General features: G+C 43.8%; 1 protein-coding gene across 2 annotated transcripts in view; it reads left to right on the top strand.

Annotated features, from left to right (window-relative positions):
- The first annotated feature begins 352 nt into the window (after nucleotides 1-352).
- Nucleotides 353-22839, top strand: part of erfl1 (Ets2 repressor factor like 1) — a 54025-nt gene continuing 31538 nt past the window's right edge. The window contains exons 1-2 of one of the 2 annotated variants that reach the window (XM_079561928.1): nucleotides 353-672; nucleotides 13323-13470. The gene's annotated coding sequence lies outside the window, so the exon portion shown is untranslated. The remainder of the gene's footprint in view (nucleotides 673-13322; nucleotides 13471-22839) is intronic. The other variant, XM_079561927.1, reaches the window with a different exon arrangement.

Consider the following 22839-nt stretch of genomic DNA (forward strand, 5'->3'; position numbering starts at 1 on the left):
TGGCACCCCCCCCACCTAAAATGAAAAAAAAAAAAAAAGTCTGTCATTTTCATCAGCCGTCCAACCAAATATTATCAACACTCCATTCCCAGAGATCGAATCTTATTTAAGGGGCGACGGGATTCGCCATCTGTTTTCAAAATTTCATTCCTCCATGAACTTTATTTTCCCTCGACTTCGGACAAAATTATAACCCGATCGATCCGCTGTTTCTGTGGCCACCAGCCGACCACCAGCCGACTACATATAGCCTACTCTCCACGGCTCTCTCCTCTCACACACATTATTTCGACCTGGAACACGTGCGTAACGGCGTGTGAAGCTGATAGAAACTTAAACGCTCGGGAGGTCCGGACTCGGCAGCTACCATTCCCTGCTCACCGTGCGCGCTCTGATCCCAGTTTCATCTCTCGCCGTTACGCACCACCCTCTTTCCCGTGTTAACTTTTGGACAACTTTTCCTTTTTCACCCGCTTCCTGCTTGTCCCAACACACCGCTTTACCCCCTCCTCACCCCACACGCGCTGCATTAATAATTCGCCCATCCCAGCCCCGCTGTACACCGCGCGCTCCCATTTGTTAAAGTGCTCAGACTCCCGGCTCTGCACGTCGGCAGGATTCCCAACAACCCAAGAGAGAGCCGCACAAGTCAATGAAGGTGCATCGGTGAAGGTAAGCAGTCCACTTTACTCTTCTCGTAAGGACATGTGGCATTAATAATTGAAAAATACGCACGGAATTAGATTCTCTTGACAAATATGATACACTTTGGCGCGAGGGGAAACACATTGATTGATGTTGAACGCGCGGAGGAGTTGTCAAACTGCGCGTTTACCTTTATTTACGGGCACATACTATTCCTAATGTGGTGTTCTGTGTGTTTAGAAGGCATTTTGTGATGGATTTGAGAGGTTATTGGATTGGGAAAGTGACGTGCGAGGAAAAAGTGGTGGTGCGTGTATGTATTGCTAAAAGTTGCTTCAAAACGGTTCAAGGGGGCGTGCCCTGGGTGTGCATCTGTCTGTTTGAAACTTAAGAGCTCTTTAGTGACTACTGCATAAGAGGTTTTTTTTTTAGAATACTATGTCATCTTCGTCATTCTCAATTTAGTTTAAGCCCAATAGCTTTCTGTCTCTGCCACCTGTTTATACAGCCGCACAGCTGGTCACATTAATCTTGTTTGATGTGCGGTGATAAAGAATAAAATACTTTTTCTCTCTATTCAGATTCTGTATTTACGACCAGGAAATGATGAATATTAAATTTGGTCTGGATTTGGAGGACAGTGACTAAACCATATCGCACGTTGTGAAAGATTTTCTTTGCACATGTCTTGTTTTTGGAGACATGTTGTTTAGACTAGAATTAATTTTGTGTGAGATCTATTTGAAATCTTAACTAACATTACCAGTGTATACCATCTACAAAAGATTTGTCATTGACCATCAATATTTAACGTGATCCAAACAGAGAAATAGTAAGAGAATGTGAGTTACTGTATGTTGCCCATGATGCTAATTACGGCTATCACTACTGCTCTGCCCCAATAATAAAAATCGGTCTAAATGAATTAAAATGTGTAATTTGAAAAAAAAAAAAAAAGCATTTCTCTTTCTCTGGGTAACTGAGATGTATGCTGCAGTCTAGTTCATTCCGACCTCCAAATATCTCCCTTCATCACCACAGACTTTCCCTTTGTCCACTGGGGAACCTTTAGATTTCCTGAGCTTATTGTAACCTGGACTCTGGGTGACCTGCTGCATGACCCCTTGAAACTTGCAAAGCTGAAGATTTTTCTCTCTGTTTCTTCCCTAGCTGCTGTCTTCCCCCCCTGTGACTCCAAAATAACTTTTCACATTGGCGCTGATGATGAGTTCATCAATATGACAGTTCCATTCTAAACAGCGTTATAGTCAAGCTCGCTGTATGAATCGAGGCGCAGTGAGGGCCCACCACGACAAAGCATCCTTCCATTGATTAGGTGTTAGCTTCTCCGCCCCCTGTGCCGTTTGCAAACAAGCGTCTCTTCGCGAGGTATTCAAACGACCACTAAGCGCAGCAGCCAATATTTATAGAGGCTTTAACAGGTTGATTATGGTCGCAGGGGATCGTTCTGCTGGGGATGAAGACTCCATAAAGGGCCCCGGCGGAGTTAGTCCCATCCACCGAGCGTCTGACAGTACAGTCAATGGCCCCAATCATTCCTCATCTGCTTTATGGCCATGCAGACATTTATCGCTGTTATGGGGTTAAAACACAAACATTAACAGCGGCTGAGGGTGTGCAGCATTTAATCAAGAGCCACGCTGTGTAAAGTCCATTATCCACTTGGTGATAGTTTTAGCGCGAGTGTCTGTACGTCATCCATGCATATATCTATTCTCTGTTTTCCCTCACCCTCTGCCAGGGCAGGCCCTCATTGACAGCAATCTAAGCAGATGCCCAGATGTTCTTCTCCCTGAACAATTGCTACAGCTCCCATGGCTCAAGCCCAAAGTATTGGTATAGGCCAATCAAGAGATTACCCTTCATGTGCCCTCAGTTTGCTGGGTCAACTCATGGTGCAGCATGGACAGAGCAGCAGCTCTACTCCAAGCTCCTGCCCATCAAAACAATCTCAAAGAGAACACCCCTGCACCCTAGCCTGACCAGCCAGCCCCTTAACCTTTGTTTAAAAGCAGAAGCTTTTGGGTCTGCTTTAGTGGTTCACCTGAAGCTTAGCAGAAGACAGCGTTGTTTCTCAGTCTTATCTTTGGGGGTGACAGTGGCGCAGATAGTAGATTCGAAAACCCACAGGAGCGTGATTTCATTGTTTCCTTTTGCAAGACACTTCACCCACCTTGCCTCCAGTGTCTCCGCACACTGGTATATGAATGAGAGTTTGAATGAGTGAGTTGGTTCCTTGATGTAAAGCACTTTGAGTGCCTGAAGCACGTAGAAAGGCACTATATAAGTGTGACCATGTTACCATTTTGTGTGTATTATTTGTTAATTTTTTGTTCTCTGATTGGTTCATCCGCCTGACAACCATGCCCATGCAGAGATGATGCCAGGTCCTAGACTGCATGCAAAGCGTGTAGTCTGACTCATTGCATCTCATTTTGGCTACACATGGGCACAAATGACGAAATATGGAGACCGTTGCCATGGAAAATAGGAATTCAAAAATAAATATTTTGCAAATGGTGAAAGGATTTCAAAATGGCGACAACAAAAGAAAAATACTGTATATACTGTAGATAAACATTTCAATTGAGAGCTTTGCTTTTTTTCTACAATATGACAAACTAGTGCATCAACATTTTACTTTGACATTATTTCAGTGTTTCAGTTTCCCGCTCCCATGGGCTTGTGCCAAGACATTGAAACTGTTGATTACTTGGACACAGAATTGTGAATTGTCCGTCATCCATTGTGTGGGAGACAGTTGGTAGAGTGGGTCGTCTCATGAGCGGAAGGTCGGGGTTTGAATCCCAGATCCTGAAGATGCACACTGTCATTGTGTCCTTTGGCAAGACATTTCACCCACTTTTCCTCCAGTGTCCAGGTGTATGAATGGGTGACTGGTTCCTTGCTGTAACGTGCTTTGGGCCTGTTGAAGGTAGAAAAGCGTTATATAAGTTTAGACCATTTACCATTTCACAACATTGTCCTCGTCTTCCAACGGTTTGTTCTGGTAATGCAGCCCATCTGTACTTTCATCCCATCCACAGCAGTTTTCTTTCAGAAGCCTCGCCCCTGTTTTGGAGTTAGTGACCCCCCTCGGCTCTCCTCTCCTCTTACCCCTTCTCCCACTTAACCCCATATTTCACAGCTGAACTACGGCTAATTTCCCCCCCAAGTCCCACGAACACTGCGCTATACTGCTGGAGCACGCTTAATTACCCACAATTAAAGGCGAACGCTAACGAGAAAATTGCTCTGTTATGAAATGACTTCAAAAGAACTAGAGTAAGTAGAATAGATTGGAGGAAAGTTGTGCGGTATAGCCCCGGGTGGCAGGGAAGAGCTGGTGTGCGCGTGGTTGTCCCCGAAGCTGTCTCTGTGGAGGCTAAGCTAAGAGTCCGACGGCAAGACCCACAGCTGTAGACTCCAGTATTCAACAGATCAACTCGTGCTCCAATGTGCACACTGGTGATGGGGAGTGGGTTGTTGTGAACTTGCGAGAAGACGATCGTTCCTATTTATGAAGTAGTGCTGAAAGAAACATATTATTCATTTTTATTTGTCACTTTTTAGACTAACATTACACTAAAGTTTAAAGCTAGAACGCCATATTGTAAACAGAAAAAGAAAAAAAAAATACGCTCATGTATATTGTTTCTAAATGTTGGACTTACAGCGATGAATTATAGAATAGACTATGTTTATAACAATGAAATGATTATTTCTAAACCTGATGTAAATTACTGATGTATACAATATACAATATACAATACACAGCATGGTAGCATGTCAAAGTTAGTAAGTTAGTTAGTGAGGATAGTTTCAAAGGGACCGTGCATGTTTCTCTTCTTGAGCCTATGAAGCAGGAGACGTCCAGATTGCTGACAATTGCTTGTAGCTTAAATATTTGGAGCATTTTGTGTGTGTCTGCTTTGAAATTTTCCCTAATACAGCATCACAGACTATACATTGTTTAGAATATATATTTACTATTTTGTTTGCCGTTGTGTCCATGTTCAAACATTTGAATATGTCCCTCTAAGCCTCAGCATTTTCCTTCGGTTTGATTGACACATTTCTGCCAATCATCTTCCTGATGTTAAAATGAAACCACATTGAGATACTTTGTAGAAAACCTAGTCCATACAGAGTCATTTTGATCGTCATCCTCTCATACCATAACCCAGTCTCGTGTTCCTGCACAGTGAGACCTCCAGATGTTATTCCCTGTCCATCGCCTGCCTCCCCCGCCCCCCTCTCCAACCTCTCCACCGCAATCCAATCTAAAGCGGCCAAAATGAAACAAATAAACACTAATTCGGATTATTTAAGTCCAGTTTACCTCGCTTGGCATTGGTATAGGAGACAGGCCGACGGGAGCTATGGTTTGGTGTTCGGATAATTGTAACAGTGCTAGTAATAATTGCGGCGGCTACAGTGATAACAATTAGATTTGATTTCATTTGAGAATGCCTCCACAGCTGCTCCCCGCTGCACCCCCTTAACCCCCTTCTTCCCCTCGGACCCCCTCCCTCCCTTCCCGCGCCCCGCTCCTCTTCCCCCTAGATTAAAGTGGGTGTGTTAATTCCGTGGTGTAGCGATCGAACAGCTCTGGCAACAATGGGAAATGGGCTATTGATCAGAACAGCTCAGATTAAGACTAGGCACTCGAGCTCTTTCTTGCTCTCTTCCCCCTTTTCCTTTTCTCTCCATTTCCCACCTTCTTCTTCTTCTTCAGCCTGCCGTCCTGTCTGTCCTGCTTGTGTCATCTCATGCCCACTGCCCCCCCCCCCCTCTTCACTGCCTTTTACCCTCTCAAAGGGGAAGAGCTTGTTTGCTTATACATTGTTCCATTTCGACACACAAGAAAAGCCTTCTTAGCACTTTGTCTTGAAACATCTCACTAGTGCTTGGACTCCACCAAGGCTTTGGGAGCTATCCTGCATAGCAACCAGTTGTGGGCTCAAAGCAGCCATCCCCTGACCAGCGCCACAATATATGCTGCCCGGACTAAAACAGAAATTTGATATATACAATAGTTGGTCCACCTTTGATTACAGCACCCATTCAACGTTTCAATAGCCTAAGCTTCTATGATGTTATAACATTTATTTCTGTCCAGTGCATTAATTTTTCACCAAGATGTTGATGTGATGGAGAGTTGGACCTGAACTGTGTGAAGTCCAGCACATCAGAAATATTCTCAGAGGGAGTTAAAGGATGGAAACTGTGATGGCCAATTCATGCGTGAGCCCAATGAATCCTGGCATTGTTATTGTGGAAAATACCCGTGGCATTAGGGAAACAAAATCATTTATGGAATAACCTGGTATATATTTGGGTTTTGTCGGGTTAATTCTCTCCATTGACGAATACCATGTCTTCAAAAATACTTAAATTGTCTCGAATTAAAGATTTTATTTTTATTTTTATTTTTATTTTGAGTAAGTTTGGGCTAGTCTAAAACTAGATACAACAAAAAAGATGGCTAATGGAACAACTCTTGAAATAATACTATGTACAAAGGTGGTCATTTTCCCAGTGCATCCTTGATACAAGAAATTAATGAACAATTACTGAAAAATGAGCTGCAGCAGCTGTTATGAACATATTCACTGCCTTACCCATTTACAAACATGCAAAATCACACAATGTCATGCTCAGATCAGACTGTCCTGCGACAGAGGCAGCTTTAGCTCTGGAAACATTTGACCGATAACAGCTGGATCCTTGTTACAGCTTTGGGAAACACTCTTTACGCGTCTTGCTTGTGTAAAGGTGTTTATGCGATGGTTGTCAGTGGAATAGAAGGCACCAAACAAGAAATAAATGCCATTTTAGCCCGTTTTTTCTTTAATCAAAATGCAGCAATTACGTTACAACTTACGAATTGGAATTACGATTATTCTTCCTACCCACCATGCAACAAATCAGAAAAATCCAAGCCAGATGAAACGTTGTTGATAGAAAAACACTTTTCCATGATTAGGGCAAGACAAGGCAGTTTCATTTATAAAGCAAAATTCATACATGAAGCATGAAACAGAACTACATCAACAACAACAATAAAGCAACAAAAGAACAATAAAAGAAGAAAAAGGGTTAAAGAAGGGAAAGCAGCACAACTTCCAAAGATTAAAACTATTGTGAAACGTTAAAGTTTTGAGTTCAGTTTGAAAATTGTAAGTTAATCTGGCAGTAGTTTCCAACGCCTGATTGCATAAAGGCGGAAGAATATAATATGGTTGCATTTAGCGGAAGTCCTCTGTATAGTGCTTACATGCAAGTCCATTAACAAACCAATATGCCGCCGTATGACATCCGCTCACATCCAATCCCACGCACGTCCGTCTCGGCTCGGCCTGCGCACTGCCACTATTAAAACCGTCCCCATCAAAAAGAGCCGGCACGCCAAAATTAGCTGTCATGATAAGGCTCCGGGCTGGAACACATTGGATTTGCATTGAATAGATATAAAACATACCAAATGTGAGGAGACAGCAAATCCATACAGTGAAAAGTGAGCTAAGAATCCCCTGCTCTACTTATATTAATTAAGTCGGTCAATGGGGATGTGATAGGTCAGTTATTCATCCTCTTGCAGCGCGGGGCCACTCTGTCACGCGTACCTCCCAGGTGTCAGAGCAGAGCAGCGGTGCAAGATCAGTGGTTGGAGGTTAGCGGCGTGTTTCATATTTGTTTTTGCCCTTTTGGTGTTCGGGGATGACACAGACAAATGCCGCTGTAGGGAAGAGTGGAGAGAGGACAGTGGGAGGCTGTGAAGCAGTTGTGATCCCGATAAAAAGTGGCTGTTTGTTAAATGTGGTGTCTTTTCTGGATGCATTTTTTTCCCACCCATGTTTGACATTGCAATTACCATACGATGTGTTTTAACATGAGTGTGTCAGGATTCTTCAGGACTTGTTATTTGGTTATGGGTCCTGTTGTCCCTGTTGTACCTGCATGTCTTCAAATATGAGCACATTTTGTTTTTACTGGTTTCAGATTGTTTAAATTTGCCTTTTCCTTTGACTAAGAAAGACAAAAAAGTTTGCAATAAATCAACATTTCTAAAGTTTCAATTATTGTACATAAGAAATGTCAACTAAATATGGTTGTCTGTGAAAGGCGCTATACGAATAAAGTTCTTCCTTCCTTCTTCCTTCCGACATAAGTCCAGTGAGTGGTTTGCACTCATACCTTAGTTTGCATGTTCTCCCTGTTTCTGGGGGCACTCGAGTTTCCCCCATGAACCTAATACATGTGGCTAAAAGATCCAGGATATCATATCCAAGATCTTGAGATGGGTGTCCGAGCATTGCACTGCGGTTGCCGACATTGCTGGGGACAAGAATATAGTATATACGATAAACATGTATTAGCTTAAGATTCAATAGACGACATATTATTTTTTACACCAGTAGTTCTCAAAAAGTCTATATTACACTAACGTTTGTCTAAACTGTGTGAATTATCTCTACTCAAAAGTCTAAAATAGCAGACCCTTCCAAAGTCTGCGAACCACAGACTTAGACAATCATTTATACTGGCTTGTCCCTGTTTGTGAACCGGACTCTTTTCTAGGCTGGTCATGTGTATCTCAATAGAAAGAAAAAGAAATTTAGGAAAGTAATGAACTGTTCTGATACTGTTCTCAGTCGTCCTGTCAATCACCAGCCCTTACTGTCACAACAATCGCTTCCATAACGGCATAAGTGTAATCATTATTCCCTACTCCGCGTGATATTTTCTGTCTCGCCGCGCCACACACCGCGCGTACACAGGCAGGGACATGCACTGGCACCACGCACACACCAGTGGTCACGTCGATACAGCCATGACCCCCAGGGGAGCCGGCGTATTGGCAAAGCTTTCATCTGGCGCGTGTGTGTGTGAGAGTGTCAGATATATCCCCAGCTACGCCGATACAATGTAGACTTACTGTAAAAAAGAACGAACATAAAGAAAAGAAAAGAAAACGCCCCCCTCTGTCAACGCTGAACACCCCCAAAAATCTGATCTGGGGTGCACGAGGGGTGCGTCAGGCCCCTGCTGGAGTGGGCTCGCAGCCGTAACGAGCCGTGATTTAAGGCGCGCGTCAACAGCGGGCGCTAGAGGGCGGTAACGAGGTGCGCGGGCTGCCTGTGGTGATGATGAATGTGTGTGGCTCTGCCTTTGACCGTGGCCAGGGTTTATCGCTGTTGCATATTTAGTGGCTCGTAGTTCGATTTGATCAAGTGTGTAAACAAGGGCAATGCGAGGCCCATGCATTTAATGAAGCAGGCCCTATTTTGATTTAATCCCATCAGCGGAGGGAAAAAAAGAGAAGACATGGGGAAAAGAAGGGGAATTTGTGGTATAGGCTATTATTTGAGTTTTGATCTATACTCGACAATTCGGTGCAAATTTTGGTGTCAGCCGAAAAACACAAATTACCTGCTATTTATAACAAGGCGAAATCAATGAATATCTTAAATGTTGTCTTTCCTGTCAGCAGGTCAAGTTAAAGCCTAATCATACCCCCATTACTGTCACTTCAATTAATTAGGCTACTTCAATTAACCTCCCTCATTGGCTACGGGCCGCGGATGTGAATCTCATCCCTCTATATGCGCAAGGGGGAAATAATATTCTTCTGAAAAGTAAACGTTTGATGAATTGAAGACGTTTTGGTCTTTACATTACATTGATTGTCTTCACTATCATTAATAGAGCAGCCTATGTTGAAATCAAATGCTATTGAGTCACGTTTTCTTTGCGCTCTTTCCAGTCCCGTTTGTTGTGCGCGCGTGTGTGTGTGTGTGTGTGTGTGTGTGTGTGTGTGTGTGTGTGTGTGTGTGTGTGTGTGTGTGTGTGTGTGTGTGTGTGTGTGTGTGTGTGTGTGTGTGTGTGTGTGTGTGTGTGTGTGTGTGTGTGTGTGTGTGTGTGTGTGTGTGTGTGTGTGTGTGTGTGTGTGTGTGTGTGTGTGTGTGTCATGCTGTGGCTTTGTTTGCTAAAGTGAGTTCCAAAGGTTTACCTAATTGATTATTAACTCGCTGATTGGGAATCAATTAAATAATTAAAGTTTGTTAAGGGCAAAGTCGATTTCCTGGCACAGGCTCTCTCCACGATCCTCTCCTTGACCATGCGGAGAGTGTGTCTTATGGCAGAAACTCATGCCCAGTGGTTAAAAAAAGAAAAACGCGGAAAGTGCCGCTTTTCGGGTGATTTGTGTCACTATTGGTCGTATGGAGTCAATTGGTAAGATGGCACCATATAGATATAATTATCACAATTTTCCCTTCAAGAATTACGTGATCTAAGTTGCATATGTTGGTGCCCATGATGTGAAGCAGCGGCTCATGTCAAGCCTAAAGGTTGCTTTCACTCTGTCTTCAAGTTGTCGACGTCGCCGATGCAAACCGGGACTTTTCTTGGCGGCAAAAGTGTGTGAGAGCCGGCCTTAGTCCCTCGAAAACTCTCGAGCACCTCATATACGAGACACAGGAGCGGAAACGGGTCGAATCCTACTTCAAATTCTCTTTCCTCTCGGCTTGTCGACCGGGGAAAACAAACCGACCCGAGGCGCAGCGAATGGGGATTTACTAATTAACTACACACACACACACACACACCACGGTGAAGGAGAGAGAAAGAGAGAGAGAGGAGAGGGATAGACAAAAAGGAGAGCGGGAGAGGGATGCACTCCTCCTCCGCCTCCTCCTCTTCACTCCCTCCCCCTGAGCTCTCGTGCGCGGCTGGCTCGAGCTGCGAGAGTATAGAACTGCCTCTCACGGTCGCTTGGCTCGCTGCGCTGACAGTGCGTGTGGATAGACTGGTCACGGAGCTTCAACTGCGCTTTCAAACCCAGAAAAAGACTCCAGGTATGATTTATAATCAGTCTTCGAAACTGTACTTTTAACTTGTATTTTCTGCAATGGTATTGGCATATCCCTCTGTGCGCAGTATGTCTTTGTAGAACTTCAAAAGTTGTGCGTAAAAATGTCAGCATGATATAATTCTAAAGGATGATCAGAGTGCATTATCTTTTAAAGAAAAAAAGGGTCATACATTTGTCTGAAAGCATGTGTTTCTGTGTGTTTTTTCCAAAGTTGAGTCTTTTGGCACATTCGTGTTGGCGCGCCGTGCCACGAGCGTGTGTCTGGATAAACGCGAGCGTGGCTCAGTGGGAATACTTCTTGGGCGCGTTGAGCTGTCGGCGTTGGCCCGGATTAGCCTTTAAATGTCTCTATTTGTTAAGGCGCCCGGCTCTCACCTCCACGCGGCCGTATCAATCAGTCAATTAAACAGTCAGTCACACGCGGCGCGCTCCCGCTCACCCCGCGCATTCACACTCGACTTTCAGTGCGAAGTTCTGGCCTTCCTCTGCACTCCTCACTGACAAGTTCATGCAAATCCCACCATTTTCTCTTCCCCCGTGTGGAATTGAGGTTTACGTGTGTTTTTTTTTTTTAGTCTGTTTTTCAAGGCATTTCTCGTGAACGTGTTTGATTTGACAAAAATGTGACCCCCTTGTGGATTTAATGCAGTCGATGCTTGTTTTTTTTTTTTGCGTTGAAGTTTGGCTCAGCGGTTTCACACACTCGCCAGGGAGTTGCCTCCTTTTGAGAAGCGCGCGCGTCAATACAGAAGCAGAAAAATATTGGGAATAATCTGTATTTGGACTCTCTGCTCTGCACACATTTGATTTTTATTTTTCATTTGAGGTGTTTACCCCTTTACAACTTTGATGCATATTTATGCGCGCCGTGGGTGTACTCCATCAATTATTTGTGGCAGTATATTTCCAGATAAACAGTGTTTGTGAATCAATACTCGCATGTAACTATTGCAGATTAAGAGATCGATCAGTGGATCAGTGTGGTGTTTTTCCCCCCCTATGATTATTATTAATATATTTATTTTACCAGCGTCAATTCAACTTTACCAACCGCTATCAAGTTGACCTGCGCACGAGAGGGCAGTGAGTCCAAGGCATCGACTAATTCATGCCTTCATGTAATAAAATAATGATAATCATAGTAATAGAACTGGTAATGATAATAACATTAACAATCATCATCATCATCATTATAATTCTAATAATCGTAATTAAAGGGACAGCTGATGTGCTGGAGTTGCGTAAAAGGTCAGTTTCCAACGAGTTTGAAGGCCTTGTCGTCGTATATGAGCATTTATTTCAACACTTGTCATTATATTCCCAAATCTACAACCCCCCGGCGCATTTCTTTACTGATCCTCACCCGCCATCTCTTCTCTGTTATCGATGTTTGGGAAATAAATCAAATAATTAAACTACTGTAAGAAAATAAGCCTTCGCTCGTGGCGCATGCTCTTCGTTCACGCTCTCCTCGGAATTCGTTCATTCAAAACGATTTGCAATTTACGACTAAAACTAAAAGCGTGTGGAGTTTTCAGATCCCCTAAAATGTTTAATGAAAATTACAGTTTGTTTAGACGACTTGTAAACACTTGGATCTAATTACATATAGGTACCTAAATAATAATAATAATAATAATAATAATAATAATAATAATAATAATAATAATAATAATAATAATAATAATAATAATAATAATAATAACAATAGGCTAATAGTAATAGGCTAATAATAATAATGATAATTATTTTATTATTATTCAGATCACTCAGATTAATTATATTTATAACGTCGTTTACGTTGTTAAAAAAAAAAAAAGTTTAAAAAAAAGCCTATAATTTATAATTCCCCCACATGGAGCAAGTGACGTATTTTTAGTGAGTTTCAAATTAAAATGTTTGCAGTTAACTTTTAGATTTCATATGGGTTAATTGCCGGAAAACATGATGAAACAAATATTTGTTTGTTTGTTTTGTTTTGGGGGTTTTTGGTGAACCGTTTTAATCTGAACGGGATGTGGTTGAAGCTGGAGGCCTGTAGTTTCCTGTGCCTGTTTTAACATGGCTTCTTTTACGCCTTGCTTTGTACAGATCTCTCTTACATCTAAATTTCGTCTTGGACTTAATTCCCCTCGTCTGGCTGTCGACTTACGTGCCTCTCTCCTCTTCCCTTTCCTGTCTCATTCGGAACACAAACTTCTGACAGGTGTTTGATTTTTTCCCCTTCATTTTCCCTTTTCAAAAAAAGCTCTCATCCTTAATGTGTTGTCATTTGGAAAGCAATTTCGCATGATCAAAGTGCGGCTAGTTAGTGCGCTCAATATCCTCTCCAGCGCGCTTCTCATACATCGATAACGAGGCACGGGAGGCTCCCGCGCGTCGAGCTGCGTCCTGGGCCTCTCTTTCTCAGCACACTCACCTCGAGCGTGTAACGCGAATATCCTCATACCAGGGCCTTTATGCGTCCACACGGTGCATACTGCACTAGGGGGAATATGTAAAGATATATAGCGTGCGTCATGGCGCCTCGCGGTATTTCTATTTGACGCTAAAGAGTAAATAATGTGATTGATCTGTGGTCTGTAGGGCACCACTGGGTCTCGTAGGGACATAGTTCAAGCACAGAATCGACTCCCCTTGAATCGACACCCCCCCTCCTCCTCCCACTCCCCATTTTTAGGCCTATGTACTTCAAAAACAAACTGTTTTTTTATAACAATAATAGACCCAATGTATTATTTATTTATGATACTTTATGATCACTTTCTTTTTCCAGTAACTTTTCCAGTGGTGTGACACCGACAAGTTCCCTTCCTCCTCATCGTTTCCCGTTGATAACAGACGCAAGGGCACTCCGTCCAGAGCCAGAAGAGTGGGCTTCAGCCTCAGGCACATCTCTGAGGCGGGGCGACGCGGAGGTCCAGGTGGGTGAATGTTGTGGAATTTATATATCAACTTTTAGTCTTTGTCAGACACACGTCCATGCATTATTTGTAATAGTTTGCTTGAACACAGGGCAAAAAAAACATTTGACAATCAGCTGGAGCATCAGTACTAGGCTACTAATTGACTCTTACAGAATAAGAATATTATTTGTAACTATCTTTAGGTAGCTGTAATTGTTTAACAACCTTTAATCTCTCCGAGATTTCGGATCCAATGAACCTACAACGCAAAGGTTACATTTGAAAAACATAATCTACATTGTAGTGCTGTACTAAAAGAATAAAGTGGTTTATTTATTAATTTTACTTAAATTGTGGAACAAATGGTGTCACTGCTGTGAACATTAGATAAACCATGTGATGCATCAGGCATCTTCAGCATCAGATTTTATTTTCCAGATGTTTAGTTCCTTCTGTACTAAACAGCTTAATGTGGTTCTTTTGTAAAAAAGTGTTTGCGGCTCAGAGACGTCTGAATAATCAAAGGTGTTCAATGCGCCATGCATAGCCTGTGGCTATAACCGATCACATGCAAGATTTTTCCTCCAGCCAGTCAATGTCGGAACACTTCCTCCGGCTCCTTCTGCTCTCCCTAATGCTTCATGTCCAATCCTGGAACCGCTTCAAATTTGTGTTTTATTACTTATTATTCAGTGAGTCACTTGAGCCTGCACTACTCTGAGTCGATAGGGCAAGTGAAGGACTCTATCATATCTTCCCCCTGCATCACTCAGTGCCGCTCCTCTTCTGTGGCCCTCTCTCCCTGCCGCTGCCACACCTGGTAACTACAAACTTGTACACAATAATAACAGCCACATGTCTCCATCTATCTCTCCATCTCGCCTGTCGGCAGTTAGTGGAGTGGCTGAGAGACTCGCAGGCGTGAAAGGTCAGTTAATCAATGGCTCGCAATTTGACAAATCCCTGCGTCTCTTATCATCCTCGCGGGCGTTTAGGGCCCCAAAAGAAGGACCACAGAGATAAATGCTTAATCCTGACCGCAGCACGAGAAGGGGCCAGGCGCGGGGCTGGATTCAGTGGCACAGGGAGAGAGATGGCAGTGCAGTGGAGAGGCAGGAAGGTGGGCAGAACTTGAGCAGTAAGAAAGTAAAAAAAAAAAAACCAACGAAACGTGGAAGTGGCTGGAAGCAAAACTGGAAGGTGAACAAATACACTGGCATTTGGAAATGACAGTTTCTCCTTTTGCTGTCACTGTAAGAAAACTAGCAGAGGACTTGGCGTATACTCTGAGATCATCGACTTCGCCTCGGGGTTGACAGGTTGCGCACTTAGCTGCTGGGCTGACATCGAAATCCTGCTCCGTTTCAGGCTCGGGCGCCGTGTGTAAAGTTGAGAAAAAGCCGAGCAAAACAAAGGTGTATGAGTGCTCCAATTCTCCTGTGGCATGTTAGCCCGCCCGCAGCAGTGTGCAACCAACAGGAAAATGAGCTTTTGTCCACAAGGCTGGCCTGCTGTTTTCACCGCACATTTTTTTTTCCCCCTTCTTTCAACTGCAGGGGTTTGGAAGGTGCCATGTATATTCTTTTCTGCCCCTTGACTAGAAACACACGCTCCAAAATGGAATATCTCTAATCCCTAATGATGTGAATGGCATTGCACTCACTCAAGGTCTGACGAGACACGAGAGAAAGCCACTTGAGCAATGGGCTGCGCACTTGTCCTTTATCTCAATCTCAATACAGGCTCAATGTTATTCAATTGAGATTAGCCGCGCTGGAATGACAAGCAGATTCCAAGTATTGCCAAAGCACTTAGGAGGCAATGACGGGAGCACATCGACACAAGCGCGGACGCATGTAGGAGCCAGCCAGTTGTGGTGATTGACTTGGACGAAAAGTTTGGGGTCAGAACAGGGTTAAAAGATTGTAGAAAAGAAAGAAATTGCATATTGTTGCAACAAATGTTCACTAATGAAATATATATATAAGTCCCAGTATGGTTGCAAAATCACTGAGGTCGTCCTTCTGATTGAGATTTCCACATATTTTGCTCATAGAGTCTAAAACGATAATGCATGATCATTTGAAAATGTGCAGAAGTTTAGTTTGAGTCATGATTTGTCTAATTAAGTCTGATTTCAGCTTTGTTTTGGTCCTGATTTAGTACCGTTTTGTCTTGCTTTGACACGATTTGATGATCGGAGATGCCACAGAGAGCCAAATTCCCCCCCCCAAAAAAGGGAAAATAAGTGGGCTACTACAAGAATAAGTCCAAGGAGGAGATTTACGAGAGAGAAAGATTAAGTCAAGTTGTCCCCAGTCAGTCATTAATCCGATTTAAGAGCAATTAAGGTGAGACTGATTCCTTCCTGGAGTGAAAGAAATAGATGGAGAGGGCAAGGAGAGTGGACGCGAATGGAGGAAGGCGGCCGGAGCGGCTGGGAAAGACTGATTGATGGACAGAGGGGGAAATAAAACAAGTGTTTGAACTTTGGTTGTTAGCGGTTAGTGAACAATTTGGAACAAGACACAAGACAAATTCGATGTCAGTTTAAAAAGGTCCGTCAGTCGCGCTAAATTGTAATGAATTTCTCTGCATATCTCTAAGTCAGGGGTCAAAACGTATCACAAATAAACCACGGAGAGTCAATGTGACGTTACAGTATTAGGTGTTTGAGAATGTTGCCTGTAGGTTCTTCTTTTCTGGTTTCTAACAGTTGTTTTCAGATTTACTAATGCAATGAGCTGATGGGAGGCTAGAGGCAGACATTGTATTTAGATAATAGATACTCAAATGAAGCATCCACAAATTACGAAGCTGATATTTCATAGCAGGGATTAGGTCCATGCTCACACTATGCAACACCAAACATCAGAACATTAACAAGTTGTACATTCTTTATATGTACAGGCTTGAACAGTATTGAGATATCACCTGAAACACAGTGATGCTTAATAAAAATCCTTCTATTCAGACCAAGCAAGTCATTTGCAGGGTGCAGTAATGTGCACTCCTTTTTTTTTTTTTTCAAAGCATCTATTGCGTCATTCTACTCTCCAAAAACTGCTGCGTCTTTAGGCATCATTTGTTTTGTTCTCAGTCGTCTGTCCAAGTCTTTTCTACGAGACTGCACTGTTGCCTAAAAACCTTAAAATGCGGTTTAGAGCAGTAATTTACCAGGCGACTACATGTCTCTTGGTCTGAACAGACATGAAAAACACGTGGGCAATTGGAGAACTGATGCGCTGGATAAATCCCACACACATTTAGACAAACAAATGATCTTTATGGAGTCAATGCTGGAAAGTGTTCTGAAGGGAAAGGATTTCAGACTCTCTTAGACCCTCTTCCAACGATCGCTGGCATAAATGTTTTCAATAGCTAGCCATTGCCATTTTCTTATGTTTAAAGTCTGTTAAGCTTGAAATACATGTGATTATTGTTTAGTCTTCTCTCAATGTCTTGTGGGCCTTGATAAGTTCCATATTATGCACCGTGAACTGAATCTTACATTTAAAACACAAAAAATTGCAACTTCCGACTTCACAATTGGATTTAATGGATCCATTTCTATATCTATTTTTATTTCAAATTGCATTACCAGTGATTTTGAAAGCAGCCATTCTATCTGCACACAGTTTGCACGTCCGAGTATTCCCGTGCGTTGCAGTGCCACGGAGGGTAGCTCTGAAGTTGAGAGTAAGGTCAAAAGCTCTGGCCTCTCCCACTCACCTGCTGGCGACACAGAAGGGCATAGAGAGGAGAAAAAGCTTACGAGACGCAGAGCCGCGTAACAAAGTGGTGGACCATGGCGTTGAATGAAAATGAAAGGCACCTCCTCCACCTCAAACAAACCCTGGTGTTGTTGCAGATGTGTATCGGAGGTCCCGGGGGCGACACCGGGGTGCTGTAGCCTCGCTGTGTCTATAGGGAGATGGTGCTAACGATAGCTCCGACGTGTGACATGAACACAACAGTGCATAAATCAAACGCACCCAAACGCACTTATCTCCCACTCAGGCGGCAACCGACTCGGCACAGGAGGCGAGCGCCGGCGAAGTTAAGTGTGAAAGTAATGGGAGCCTTTGTGGATGCTTTGTTTGATGATGGAACAGAACACAGACTACATAATTGTTGTGGCGAATAACAGTGGGATTAGAGTGTGTTATTATAAAGCTGGTTAAGGCGAAGAAAAGAGCAAATTGAAAGTTGAGATGATGGCTTTTGTTGCGCGGCATGCATGGTGTGAATGGGAATGTTCTCATTGACGAGCATCCACGCTGATTGCAGACGACTTGTTGTCGCATGGTTGATCATTTCAAGCCATTGTATGGTAATAGTCATTGGACGTTTCATCTCCCAATATTCAGCTTTGTGGTGCTTTTGTAGTAGGTATACCACAGATGTTGAGAATGTCTGTCGATGTGTTTTTACTTTACTTTTTTTTTTATATGATTGTCTCTTGTTGTTGCCTTTCATTTCAAATACCAAGTTTAAGTATGTAAACTGCAGATATTAAAGATGTATACACACATACTTACATAGTCCAGTCTTGTCTAGGCCTATTTCAAATGAAAAGGCAAATTGCATCAGAAGCTCTTCCTGGTACTTCATTTATTTGGCTTGACAGTTCAGTAGGCTGTGTTTAGATAATGATCACTCTTGAGCCAAAGTCAGGACATTCAAACTGTCAAAAGAGTAGGTGTGATTGTCCACAAACATTAGGGCTAAGTTTGGATTATATTTATCAAAACCTTTTCCTTTTAGTCATTTCTGTTTGATTTGCATGAACTTCATATTAGGCAGACCTGCATGCGCAAACACACATTTGACTACACCACCACAACCAAAGAAATTCAACACATTTCCAGCTTCATTCCCAACAGTGAGATGAATATGTTAGTTTAAAGAGAGACTACACTATGCAGATATTGGGCCCATGGCTGCGTTACATTCAGAACATTGCAAACATTTGTCCCTTTCCTGAACACTATCAGGTTCACAGTGAAGTTCCTGTATCAAGTGACTGTAGCCTATAAGATCCGCCATCATACCGTTTCATGCTACGCTGAATGCCTTCGGGATTGAGCCAGAATGGCCACATTGAGCGCCTGTGTAGAATCATATGGGACATTGACCATTGTCCTTTATCACTCCTCGGGAATGAGCACCGGGCCTGACGGATCGCACCGGGTTTCATTCCATCTTTTACCCTCGTTCTCCTCCAGAACGTCTCCTATTTTTGCATTGCCGTTGTGAGCACCAATCTGCAGGCCATCAGCGCTCCCAGATTGAGAGGCCATTTGGCTGCTGTTGACAGGAGGGAGCAGCTATCGACAGGGTCCTGCCGCGGGAGGCGTGTCTCAGCCGCCGCGTCCAAAGCGTTTGTGGCGTTTAATACACTGTAGCAGTAGTCGTCGCAGCCCTCGCCCTGCGTGCTACTGCCATCCGGATCAATATGCACTGGGTTAGAGAGAAATGGACCATCTGATGCACACTCCGGCAGGGGGATGAGGGGGAGCGGGGAACAGCGGGGAGGGGAGCCTGGATACAAGAAGGATTTAGAGGGAAGACTAAAGAGTGGAGAGGAAATGAAGCATGGTTTTAAAGACCTGCGTTTGCATTCTGTTTGGGAGATTTTTTTCTCCCCATACTTTATTTGGGAATTAAATGTTTTGAGCAACACAATCTGCTGAAAACATACATAATTTGCTGTCACTTTTAAATAAGGCCTTACAAAACTGATGTATTTAGGGACTTCGTTATTTAAACGATCAACTACAACATTCATAATTATTGTTGTAAGCCAACTACTATTAATCCACTTAGCAACCGTTTGTGATTGTTTGTGATTGAGGTGGCCAAAAAATGTTCAAATTTTGAGTCTTTAAATCACAAAACATGTAATGCAAACCTAGTTGATATGTATGATCCAATCCTATTCAGTCCACTTTACATTTGCAGTTCACGCATGTTTACAAAGTCAGCCTGAGCTTGCACGTTCACTCTGACAAAGCGACAAAGTAGCTGGACTTAGTCAGGCCACGCAGAGTCCGGAGTGGACTCATGCGTGCACCGGCAGCGGCAGAGCGTTGACCAGTGCTTGGAGAAAGCGCCTGAAAGAGACGTTCAGCCGGGAGAGAAAACAGATCGGAGCGAGCCAGGATAGACGCTGGCAAAATAGGGGAAGACTCTAGACACCAGGGAGGATACACAGAGGAAAGGAAAAAAGACATTCGGGAAGAGAGGAGAGGAAGATAGGAAGAAAGAGGGGGGCCAGAACAGAGAGGGGTGCACCGGGGGTGGGGAGGGGGGGGTGCGATGTGGAGGGGGGGTAAAATTTCCATCAGGTTTTCAATTGGGGCGGATCAATAGTGTATTAGAGCTCACCTTGACCCCTTCTCCACTCCCCCCCACCCCCCCGCTCTTCTTCTGCAGTGGCCCGGCGTGCGCACAGAGCTACTCTCCTTCTCAGCAGGGGGACAGGCAGTGGGGAGAGATTGCATTACGGCCACTCTTTCTCCTACCAAAGTGGCAGAAAATGGCACAATAAACGCAAAAGCTGACAAGAAAGAAAAGAGGGAACAAGTGCGTCGCGGCAAAGGGAAACAGGACACAGGAGAAGCTGCGGTGAAACAGAAGGTGCTTAGACTTAGGTTTCGGCAAGACGCGTGAAACGAATAGACACTGCATTAGAGACAAGCACTGAAGACGGATCTGTGTAGATGGTTTTGTTTTGTCGCTAGTATTAATCTCAAGTGCTGAATATAGATGAAGATGAAGTTTGTTTGCATGAAGCAGATCTTTTGTCAAGTCGAGTCTTGAGGCTGAGGTGCAAAAACTGCCCAGACTCTGCAACTTTTCATTTCTTTTCTTTCTAACCAGGAAAGTACCCCATATTTCAGAATGTCATTTTGTTATGTTGTGTTTAGAGTGTGAAAGGAAACCAGAGCAAACCTACACTGGGTGAAAATGCCAACTCCCGCAGGACGGTTCAATTACACATCAATATGAGACTTTTGACAGCGCTTTAGTATAGGCCAGTTTCATCATAGGTGATGCTGATCCACCTCTTCTCAAAGACAGGACACCCTTGTGGGACAGGCCGCCTTGAGGACATTTAAGAGGACAGGGCAGGGGGGCACTGGGAGCGCGTGCAGCCGCTGATGGAGACGGAGGGAGCAGGTGAATAAAAAAATTGATCTGGGGGAGTTTAGCATTTAGACACAGTTTACAAAGCCATATGAAGTGGAGTCAGGGGAGCGGAGGGGGGCGGACACTTAACTTTACAATAGGTCAGCTTTCACTATTTGACTAACTCCGGCGCCGTCTCGCCTCAGGAACAAATGGCAAGCAGCGTTCCCCGCGATCCGTCTCTGCGTGAGCGCGTGATTTAGCTGTTTAGACAGGAGCTTGTTTGTAAAAGCGCGGGGCCTACTAGCAGCACCATCCTCATCTCTTCCCCACATTTCCTAATGCTGTTCCTATTGTCACCCATCTCCACTCGGCTGCACATGCAGGCGCAACAACATACAAATACACACACGCACAGGCGCACACACTCTCGCACGAACCCCGTCCCACTCGCTGAGGGGGAGAAAAGGCGAGGAAAAAAAAAAAAGGAGAGAAAAAAGAAATCGATCGCCGGGGATAGCGGTGCGCGTCGGAGGATCGTATCTTGTCAAAATAATATATTACCCTCATCCCCGCCTGATCGATGCGGTGGATTAGGGACGGAGGGGCTCTTCTCTCCCCCCGCTGCCCCCGCCTCTCGCTCTTCCTCGCTGCGTCTGTTCCTCCACGGCGCTTGGTGCAGTTTAATATTTACCTCCGTGAAAGAGCGGCCGCGACGGCTCTCAGCCCTAATTGATTCCGACACATGGGGCTCTGTGCTCAGGCTGCGGATGAGAGGAGGGGAGGGCAGAGGCGCATGGGGAGAAATGGGAGCGGGATGGACCTGGAGGGAGGAGAAATGAGGGGGGGGGGGGTATATACGTATGCTGTGTGCAAAAGAGTGACATGAAAGAGCTGCTTTTAGGCGGAAAAGTGTAAGTGAGTTTTGTTAAACAACTATGCACTTTTTCTGTGCAGTTCCAGTGAGCTTCGAACCCTCAACTGAAACCTTCACTCCCTGGAGGTTTGCAGTGCAGTCCTTGGGCAACGCACTGCCCAGTTTGAAAATGTGGAAATGTGTTTGAGTGTTTGTGTGCTGGGCCATGGTCAGATGGATTGTATTGGCAGAACTTCCCTGTTACAATAGTCAGCCTGCTCCAGGACAGCTGTGACCAGTATCTTAGTGCAGACAAGTGAATTAGTACTGCACCAAATTTCTACTTCTTCAATGTTACATACATACAGTACAAGCATGAAGCACTGGCTCCCAACCTGCTTTGTGTCGCTTTATATCCCGTTATACACCAAGTGCCCCCTACCTCGAGGGTGCTGTTGATTATTTACAGTTATCAACTAATCTTTGTGTATTTTGTTAAAAGTCACTCAAATTCAAACCTTTTACTGCCATTACACATTAAAACAGCACTAAGTAACTTGTTTACCTTAATAAATCCTTTCCGTAGTCCCTCTGGGCGTAATACAAGTGTTAATAGGATGATTGGGGGGTCTTTCATCTCCTCCTGGTGTCTCTGGCCAGAAAACCACAATTGCAACTTCGCTGCCTCTGGGTCGGGTCACCAATGCACACTAATGTAATCACAAAAAAGAAGCTAGCATGCTAACGGGCAAAGCTAATTGCGGGCTAACACCACTTAAACAGTATTTACAGCCAAGTTTGAGTGAAAATAATTATCTCCATTGTATAATTGGATGTACAATATCCCTCTCTCCCTTTGTCTTCTCTGTCAGCGTGGTATTTACCCTCCAAGACAATTAATGAGTAAAAAAATGCAACTACGACACCTGCAGTGGCACTTATGGCCTTTAGGGGCATGAGTTACTTAGCACTGCTTTAAGATGACCTTTCCTGATCGTGAAAAACTATCCAGTTTAGTCCTTTTTAATATGAAATAATTCCAACCACCCTCCACTGAGTGCATAAGAGAGCACATCCCTCAAATATTCATAGCAATTTTTACCATTTCAGTCAGAACAATGAGGAAGTTTGCTTTTCAAGACAGCAGCATACGGACATTGAATGTAGCATTGTAGTCTTCCAATTGCTGTATTTTATGTAAGTTGTATGTAAATATTGGTAAATGATCAGAACAGGAAAAAGATGACACAAGAAGCTAAGCTAATGACCACCTTGAACCTCGTAACTAAAAAATACTGTTACTCGCTCTTCCTGGGATGACCATACATCGTTTCTAATTGGGGTAATAGGATGATCGTTGCAGGCTCATTTGGGACAGTGCGGAAAAGGCTTTGTGG

The sequence above is a fragment of the Gobius niger genome, assembly GCF_951799975.1.
Source record: "Gobius niger genome assembly, chromosome: 8".
Lineage (NCBI taxonomy): Eukaryota > Metazoa > Chordata > Actinopteri > Gobiiformes > Gobiidae > Gobius > Gobius niger.